Source organism: Phoxinus phoxinus (assembly GCF_949152265.1).
Source record: "Phoxinus phoxinus genome assembly, chromosome: 21".
NCBI classification, from domain to species: domain Eukaryota; kingdom Metazoa; phylum Chordata; class Actinopteri; order Cypriniformes; family Leuciscidae; genus Phoxinus; species Phoxinus phoxinus.
Genome location: NC_136896.1, coordinates 26,442,479 through 26,452,829, shown reverse-complemented (window position 1 = coordinate 26,452,829; position 10,351 = coordinate 26,442,479).

Genomic DNA, 10,351 nt, shown 5'->3' with positions numbered 1-10,351 from the left:
CTTTCAAAGTCAGTATATATCTGGTTAAAAGTTTTATTTTATTCAGCAACAGTGTATTAAATTGATCAACTTAAATTCAATTTAAAATAAATACTGTTCTTTTGAACTTTCCTTAAAAAAATGCATCACAGTTTCACACAAATATTATTCAAATATTAAGCACACAACAACTGTTTTCAACAGTGAAAATAATAAGGAATGTTTCTTGAGCTCCAAATCAGAACGTGAATGTGAAGACGTGGAGAAATAACTCAGATTTGCTATCACAGAAATAAATAAAACGTACATTAACAATAATTTTTTTACAAAAATATTATAAAACTTTAATAATATTTCACAATATAACTTTTCCTGTATTTTTTTAAAATCAAATAACAGCAGTCTTGGATGAAACTTTCAAAAACATAAAAAATCTTACTTTGACGTAAATTTAAAAAAGTTAAAAAAAAATTAAGTACAATTTCTTACTTTGAAATCTTAAAAAACTCTTAATTTGTGTATCAAACCTTCAGACGACCATGCATATACATAATAATAAGATCATGATTTTTCTCACACAGAAAAAATGGGTCTTTAACCATGACATATTAACATTTTAGGAACATAACCATCAAGTGATCAACATTTTTTAACACTTTTGCATCAAAGAGTCTGAAAACTCATTCATACAAGTCTGAAAACACTGAACAAATACCATGTTTGTCTGCCCTAGATTGTTCATTCTTTCCACTCATCACCAGGTATTGATAAAGTAAACATGCTACTGCTGATGTCTTGTTGTCATGGCCCACTGTTTGCTGTCGACTTGTTTGTTTGACTTTGATATGGGCAAGTGGTCCCTGTGTTCTCAGGACAAACTCTGCTGCACTGTGCTATATAGCATCTTTCGACCTGAATTTCACATGAATACAGCCATAACTGACGTCCAACAGTGAAGTTCATTTGTGTATTACCTAAGGAGGTATCCTTTTGATTGGTCTATAGACTGAAGATTGCTAGCTTTTATGTTTCATAAATAATGGCGCCCCCTTGTGAAGAAAAGCACATACTGTCTGAATTATTTTTGTATGATTCAGACAATCAGGGGTCTGAATGGTGATTCATTTAGTGATTAATTTGCCTCTTTAAATGCAAATGTGGCTGTGGATAGACATATTGTCATATTGACATATTGAAATCAGTTCCACAGATAACAAAGGGGATATATGCAGCACATAAAAAGCCTGAGAGCTATTGAGTCTTAAAAAGCTTCTTTTACCGAGAAGTATTGATTTCGTGTGTAAATTGGGCTTTCTTTACTTAAGCTCTGTCAGCAGCCGCACACAATCTCAGTCACAGTCTTGCATGGTGTTCTCTTCCACTCCGTCTCGGACGCCTCTGCTTGATGACCTTTGACACTTCACTGGGAGGAAAAATTAATTAGTTCAGAATCCTGGTTATGCAATTTTTGTAGTTTTTTGTTGTTGCTTTGTTTCGATTTGTCCACGTCGTTTTCAGATAGTTTCTGATGAAATTGACCGGTTAAGATTGAAATTTGGACACATGCTGCTGGCCCGAGAATTTCTGTGGTAGCACCCCTCACCTCCACAATGGCTGCACTCTAAAAAATGCTGGGTTGTTTCAACCCAATTTTGGGTAAAATATGGACAAACCCAAACGTTGGGTTAAAAATGTAATGTACAAATCGGCTGGGTTTGTCCATATTTTACCCAAAATTGGGTTGAAACAACCCAGCATTTTTTAGAGTGTGCATAGGTGCACTGGAACAATCCTTCCTAAAACGCATTAAACTTTCGTTTACAAAGACGTGAAACTCACCGAGTGGTCAGGGGTGCTTACTGATATGCTCACACAAAAATCGCTGCAAAAGATGCTTTCCAACAGGTTTTATCGTAGTTTTTGTAATACCGTACCTCACAGCACATCCAATACAAGTCAATGGAGTTGGACAAAAACTACGATTTCAGTGTAAAATACCGAACTTGTCCTTTAAGATGCGTTTTGGTCAATAGGATCACAAGTAGCCTAGACAATGGAGACACATTCCCATTTACACCTGTTTTTTTATCTGTCTTTCAACCACTTCTGTCCTGACTTTTTTGAGGGGAGGGTTTATGGGTGGGTAAATATGTGTTTTTTCCAGATCTTTCTATCTAATGGACGAAATAAGCTTGTGCAAATTACATGAACGCGAAAGCTGATGACGGAAAAAAACAACATACAAAGAGCGGCGGCTTTCGTTTATGCTCTCATAGCTGCAAGACCACGCGGAACACAGTGAGTGTGTGTTAGAAATCAGGAATGATGAGAGAACCTTGTGCTTGGTACGTTTCTCAAACCAAATTTGGGTCTTCGGAGTGAAATCCCGTCTGGCTAGCGCGCTTCCCATAGTGTTTACGCATCAAGTCAGTAGGCGGAGACCAGGCGGTCTTTTGTGGCTGTTCGAGCGCATTCGACCACATGAGCATCTACACTATAAAAGCAATCCAGTCGAATGCATTTTCAACTACCTCAAGAAGTGGACGAAAGTGGACAAGCTCAATGTTTTAGACCCCAGATACACCTGTATTTAGTGTCGTCCACTTGTGATCCAATCGACCAAAACACATCTTAATAGGTGTAAACAGGGCCTTTAAGTAACTTTGCAATGTCAACTACCAGTCATGCGAGTATTAGTAGACTGTCTGCTTCATATCTGCTAACACTTTATTTTGATGGTCCCTCAACAGTGACTTTGCAAGTACGTCAACTTATTCCACTAACCTAACAGTCTACTACTACTACTAATGAGATGTAGTTACAAAGATACTTAGTAGAATGTCTAAAGTGGACCAATGCAATAAAGTGTAACCATGTTTTATGTAACTGGAAACATAAAGAGTAGTGTATAGGAATAAAGTCAGCAAAAATGTCAGAGGGACTTAAAAAAAAATTCACTAATACTCCAAAATGAGATGTTAGGCAGAATGTCTGAGCTATTTTTTTATGCTGCCAAACTCCAAAAAGGCTGTTAATGTTAAATGTTATCAATATAATGTAATGTAACCACAACAATGAGTGCAAGAAAATGTCTGCACTAAAACGTTAATCTTTGAACACTACTGTAAGTGGTTATGAATAATTATGTCTGACATAATTATATTATAACTGTTAAATAACTATTTACATGGATTAGCCCTAGAAAACCAACACTTTTGGAGATATTGGCAGTCATTTGTTTTGTGTATAGTATATTCTTACATGCATTATTCATTCATTTAGCCATGGTGAAATTCAGCAGAGGATAACGGCTGTTCATTACAATCCTCTCTGCCAGGCTGCTGTTATGCCCAGACACAGTGTACTATAGCTAATAGAAGCATTTCCCACTAGAATGCTAACTAATACATTTAGCTCCCTCGTCATAAGCATAAGAAGACTCAATTACAAACATGATTGTTGGGAGATCAGCTGGGAGTTAACTTCAGTTCTCTCAGATCAGCATTGGAATACCATGAATTCACCTTTATCTGATTTAAATTGAGCTTAAATATACTGCTTGTGTGCTGATAGGCAGGTGATAAGAAGAAAGCCATAATGTAAGATAACAAGTGATTTTAAATCTATTTGATCAGTTATATAAGCATTATGTATACACCTTTAAAAATAAAGGCTCTTTATTGGCATGTGGTTCCATGAAGAACCTTTAACATACATGGAACCATGCCAATCCACAAAAGGTTCTTTATAGTGGAAAAGGGTTTTTTACTTTTTTTTGTTTTTGTTTCTTCTCACTAAGAAAACATTTTTCTTTTAAGAACGGTTTTCTCTGAACGGTTATTTGGGAAAACTAACATATTTTTTCTGTGGCATTGCTGCGAAAACCCATTTTAACTTTATTTTCAAGAGTGTTATTCTGCAGTCGTGTATTAATTATTACATTAGCATGGCTTGAGATGTTTCAAAAGGTGGCTTCCTTAAGGAGAACTGGGCTGCTCTTGCCTGGTTTGTAATTTGTGCATTGATATACTGTAGGTGTCAACACTGAAATGATTTAAAGCCAGAGTCACAGTTTTATCCAACAGTAGGATAGTAGTAGGATAAATATGGACTTGTTGTATAATGGTTAAATAACCCTTGTTACTTCTTACCTCCTCCTATATTAACGTTTGCTGTTTCCACCTTTGTCTGCTCTTGTTCTTACAGGAAATTTACTATCTTTTTCTTTGACTTGGAAAGCAGTTAAAGCAATAACCTACTTGACCCAATTAGAGCTATGCCTACGTATTCGACTGGTAGATTTCTTTAAAAAGTAGCGAGTCTGTGTCTCTATGAACTATTGCTCTGTTTGTTAGAGCATCAAAACCAGCTTGACAATCAATAGCATGAGTTTTGGAAGTACACTTCACTTCATACAGAAGCAAATGCGAAAAAAGTTTCTACTTACTGAACTCTGCCCCGAGAATTCATACAGCAAAAAGACGTTTGACCAACAGAAGATCCAAATATCACAGATTGACCTCTTATACAAATGCAAAGAATAAAAACTTCAAACTGTTTTGGCTGTACAATGAAAGTCAATGGGGTCCAAAACAGTCTTTTTATATAGACATTTTCAAAGTATCTTTATTTGTATTCCACAGAAGAAATAATGTCATACTATATGTATGTATACTATACATACCTAATATGGTCAGAGAAGTCCAGGAGGGAGGCGGAACGGAGGCGGACCAGGGGGCGGGGTGGAGGGTCAGGTCCATGGAGTGAAAGTGAGAAACTGAAGACGAAAGAAGAGCAAGGAACAAAAGCAGAGCAGGCAGGGCAGGTGGCCATGGTGGCACAGGCTCAATCAAAGACAACCTCAGCAGAGCTGAAGATCCCCATGGCAGAGCAGATGACCACCACAGCAGAGCAGATGGTACTGAAGACCCCTACGGCAGAGCAGAAGACCACCTCAACAGAGCAGACAGTACTGAAGACCCCCGCGGCGGAGCAGAAGACCACCAATGCAGAGCAGACGGTACTGAAGACCCCCACGGCAGAGCAGAAGACCACCTCAACAGAGCAGATAGTACTGAAGACCCCCGCGGCGGAGCAGAAGACCACCAATGCAGAGCAGACGGTACTGAAGACCCCCACGGCAGAGCAGAAGACAACCACAGCAGAGCATACAGTACTGAAGACCCCCACGGCGGAGCAGAAGACCACCACAGGAGAGAAGATGGTACTGAAGACCCTCACAGCAGAGCAGAAGACCACCACAGCAGAGCAGACGGTACTGAAGACCCCCACGGCGGAGCAAAAGACCTCCACAGCAGAGCAGACGGTACCGAAGACCACCACGGTGGAGCAGAAGACTACCACAACAGCATTGACCACCAAGGCGTAGCTGAGGACCACCAAGGTGGAGCAGGTGGAACTGATGACAACCACAGCGGATCTGAAGGCCCCCAGGGCAGATCTCGCAGAACTAGAGACCATCATGGCTGTTCAGGTGAAACTGAAACACAGGGCACAGAGAGGTTCGGGTTGGCCTCAGACGCCATGTCAAAACAGGCAGGGAGCTCAAAGGTGTCCTTGCTGGTCATAACAGAACTGGCAGGGTGTTCCAGGTTGGTCTCTGAGGTCATTTCTGGGCAGACAGGAAGTTCATAAACGACCTCTGTGGTCGTGCAAACAGGGAGTTTGGGAACAACTTCTGTGGTCGTGTCGAGGTAGACCGGAAGTTCATGGATGACCTCCGAGGTCATAAATCAGCGGTGTGTCCTCCAGACTTGAAGCCAGTCTCAAGTGCCTAGGGACTGTCTTAATGGCTTCATCTAAAATGTTAATGATGACCGGTAGCACTGATGTGGCATCCATGACGGCTGAAGACTCTGGTGAGGCATCCGTGACGGTAGGAGACTCTACCATCAAAACTGGACTTGCTGGAAATGATGTGATGTGCCAAGCTTCGGTGAAGGAGGTCCCAGTCAACTAAAGGGCATAATCTAGGGTCTAGCTCAGTGATCCTCAAGGACCATTACGGATCAGTGTGTATTGTAATGGATTGTTGAGTTCATAACGAAAGTCAATGAGAGCACAATCTGTGAGGTCAGTGAAATTAGCAATACCTAAGTCCTTAATATGGTCCTTGAGCGAGCGAGTTCCCTGATACAGGCGGATGAGACGTACTGCTGGATCCATGGTACGGCAAAGTCTTCCGTTACATACTGCTCAGAGACGTAAAGGTTCAGGATCCAAATGCAGTATTTTAAAGGGTAATCCAAAGACGTAGTCCTATAAACAGGCAAGAGGTCATAAACAATGGGTAAACAGTCCAAGCAGAAAACTAGTGATATTACATATGACACTGAAGCTTCAAAGTAAGTATCGAGTACACAGTGAAATCTCTCATGAAGCTCCGTGCCGGAGCGCGTATTGTTTTCGGAGACACACCTGAACAACGAAAAGTGAAGCCTCACTTTCTTTCCAATCACGTGAATGCTTCACTTTGCATGTCAGAACGTTTGAACCCAGACCACAACTCTACAGGTTTTTGGAAGTTAAAGTTTATTTACTAATTTATTTTTAGAAATAAGCCTATAGCCTTTGTTACATGATCAAATATTCTGCCATATAAACAGCATAGATTAGAAACCATAAAATTATTAGACTACCATTTACTTGCATCAATCAACTATGTTGGTATTTTTATAATTAAAATTAATACAATTGTTACATTTAATTTATTGCCTTACTTAAATATGTGAATTATATTATCAGAAAACTGAACATTTAACCTAACATCAGGCTTTTATTTGTGCTTAATAGATCGGCGCTGTGCACTCGGGTTTATGGCTGCTATAAATTTGACCTGCCACAAGATGGCGCTGTTTTTGAGACTCTTGATGCTTCAAATCTTTTTTTCCGGAACAATCAGGGGAAAGCTTCAGTGCTTCACGAGGCTTCATTTGCTCATCCCTACAGGAAACTCAGGCAAACAGTGAGGAGTCAAACTCATGGAACAGGAAATCAGAAGAGTGCTCAAAAATGCAGCATAACAAGTAAAGTCAAGTCACCTTCATTTATATGGCGCTATTAACAGTATAGATTGCTACAAAGCAGCTTTACAGTGATAATAGGAAATTAAAGTAACAGCGATTGTTTTGGCTTTACAGCAGCTCTAGAATAAATGTATTGTCCAGCTAAAGTTAGATTTGATTGGTTCACTTGCGTTGCAACGATCATTAGTTAGTGGCCGCTAACACGACACCGTTCTAACAGAAAACCCTTAATGAGATCCGGCCGCTTATTTGCACAAAACAGTGCCTGGTGTCTCGAGAACGCAACCCATGAAATAAGTTCCAAGGTAAAAGCCTTGAAAAATGTATAATACAGAATTTTTATCGCTTCCGCATAGCCGTGTGAACCGAAATTGTCCCGAGAACTAGTAATGGCAGTCTGACCCTGAAGCTTCGATACGTAGTTTGAAGCTTGAACCACTGCTCCGAAGGTTGCTTTGGTACGGAAAAATCACGTAACATATGACGTCTGAAGCAGCAACTGATTCATTCTCTGAATGAATCACCTGAGTGGTTCGCAGCGCCACACACGCAAACCAGTCAGGTGCTGAATTGTAGACGCTAAAGGGTGCCATGTGCGTTGGATGTAGACGATATTTCAAAAGCGTCAGTATATGACGCCTTGGGATGAGACAATAACGTACATAATACATAACGCAGGTGAGTATAAATTTGTGGTCCACTCGCTGAAATTGAATCGGAATGATCAGGGAACACAGTTAAACACATCACACTGCATGCTAAAAAGAATAAATGCCAATCCAATTAAAAAACTTCGCCAGGTTAGTGAACATCGTTCAACATATGTTGGTTTTGACGGACATTTGTTATGCACAAACCATGCATTATAATTCTGACATTCTTGATTTGAATATTTTACATACTTTTTAATCTTTTTTCATAATTTTGGCAAAAGATGAACTGTTAAATGAGTGATCTTGAGATGAGTCATGTAGTCGCTTGCTATTGCTAGCCTGTTCGAAATTACCTATACCTTTAGGTGGGATTTTATTTCAATAACATTATATTATCGGCAAGTACAGCTTTTTAAAATATACTTTTAAGTTTTGAAGTGCACATTTAATACGGCATTTCAGAATGTTTGTAAACAATAGGCACCAAGATACTTCCGGGTGGCAGAACGCGAGCGGCTTCTACTGACTAACTGAAGAGATTTACATAGTTAAAAACATTGTTGTTGATCAAAGTTGAAACGATGATGAAAACGTGTTGTGTTTGGGGTTGCGCTGCCAGATATGCAGTAAAATGTGTAACGTTAGGGTTTTATCGATGTCTTGTGGGTGAGGAGGTTAACGTATAGCGAGTGGACGTCGTTTCGTCAAAAGTAGGAAATCTTAATGATCCCCTAAATTATATGATTCATCCAACGTTTACCTTTCTGCTGCCAACCCTGCTTGCCCTTCAACTCTGCTTAGTGTATTCTCAAAACGGTCCATCTACAAAATAATTTATAATTTATCTTCAGCAGGGGAAATTTGAGACTAATATTAGTAAACTTGTCTTTTTTGAAGATCAGACTCATTGCAAGTCACTTTTCACATCTCTCTCTACGCCACACATCCATTTTCTCACGCAATTTACCGAAATGTATATTCCTCATACATAATATCGACCAATCAGTGTTTTTCAACCGCGCAAAGAGGTCAATATAACTGCTGGAGGACAATTATGTCACATAACATTTACCTCAGGAAAGCCATTTAATGACAATGATATATAGCACGTTATTTTGGCTAGAAAAAAAGAGCTATAGAGAGTATTTTGCTAATTATGTGTAGGCCCACTATATTACATAATTATTATATTTTTTACTTATATCATTAAATACAGTTGTTATTATGATAAAAAGCGCATTATATTTCATTAATTTTTTTATTTTTATTACATTTTTACTGCCGATGGTGGGTCTCCTTTCCAAGCAATTTACTAGCGTTGCCATAGATACGCTTCGGCTTTTGCCACCCGGAAGAACGTCTATTACTGTTGTCACGTCATGGTGAATTGTCGTATATAGTTAAGTCCACGTCTTTTTCACAAAGGTGTCCCTTTAAGAATAGCTTAAGTCACCCCAGCCCGCTCTTTTGTCATATGTCTGATAATAATTGCATCATGAAGCTGATCCAACATCACCTTCCAAAATTGTACCAGATCTGATTCATAATATCTTATAAGATATACCATTCGATGTATCATGATATGCCATACTTGAAGAGGTTCTTCCCATTTTTCTGGTGCTACACACAGGAGCTTACCTATCCTGACAGTTTCTTATTGTTTTGTCGAAACTAGTCTGATTCAAGTGCCCTGACCTTTTCATCCGTACACTCGCTCCATGGATATAGACATGGTGGTGGGGGTGAGACAGGCACTCAAGGACCTCTGTTGAATTTGAATATCTCTACAGCCCGAGGGCTGAGAAGGTTTTGGAGTTGCAAGTACACATATGCTGGTTTATGATTAAAATGGCCATCTGTTGCCCACCCATTTGTTCTTTCTTAGCTCTGTGAGGCGAAAAATTACATTTGAATTTCAGAGTTATTGTTTTGCATACAATATTGGCATAGCCTCAAGACACACGACAGACACACACCCTTAGAAAGTACAGTATCATATTATAATGATTTCTGAATGATCACGTGACACTGAAGACTGGAGTAAATATGCTGAAAGTTCAGCTTTCCATCACATGAATAAATTATGTTTTTAATATATTAAAATAGAAAACAGTTGGTTTAAATTGTAATAATATTTCAAAATATTACTGTTTTTCTATATTTCTGATCAGATAAATGCAGCCTTGGTGAGTGTAACAAAGTTCGTTGTTATGGGAAGAAGGAGGCGGGAACCGGCTAACATTACACAATTTTAATGACAAAGTAAACCAATACAAAATGAAAGTATAAGAGAGCAGACCCTTGTGGACGACTGCTGGCCACACAAAACAGAAACAAAACATCACATAAAAGTCAGGCCTGTTCCTCTCTCGATCTTCACTGTCATCGCTCCTCCTTTATGATTCCGCTCCTCCGTGAGAGATGCGAGACCAGTGCGTCGCGCAGATGTCGCTCATTATCAATCACGCCACGGCCTCGTGCCGTTCTCCCACGGCCCTCGACCTCGTCCTGCTCACCAGCGAAAGAGATTTCCTTCAAATACAGTAAAACGTTTTTTATTTATTTATAATTTTTAAATGTTGACCGGTAGTGGATGTTAGAAAGTACCTCTCATGTGAATGGTTTACTAAGATTCTAAGATATTCCCACGCCTAAATCTGATTCACTAACTCT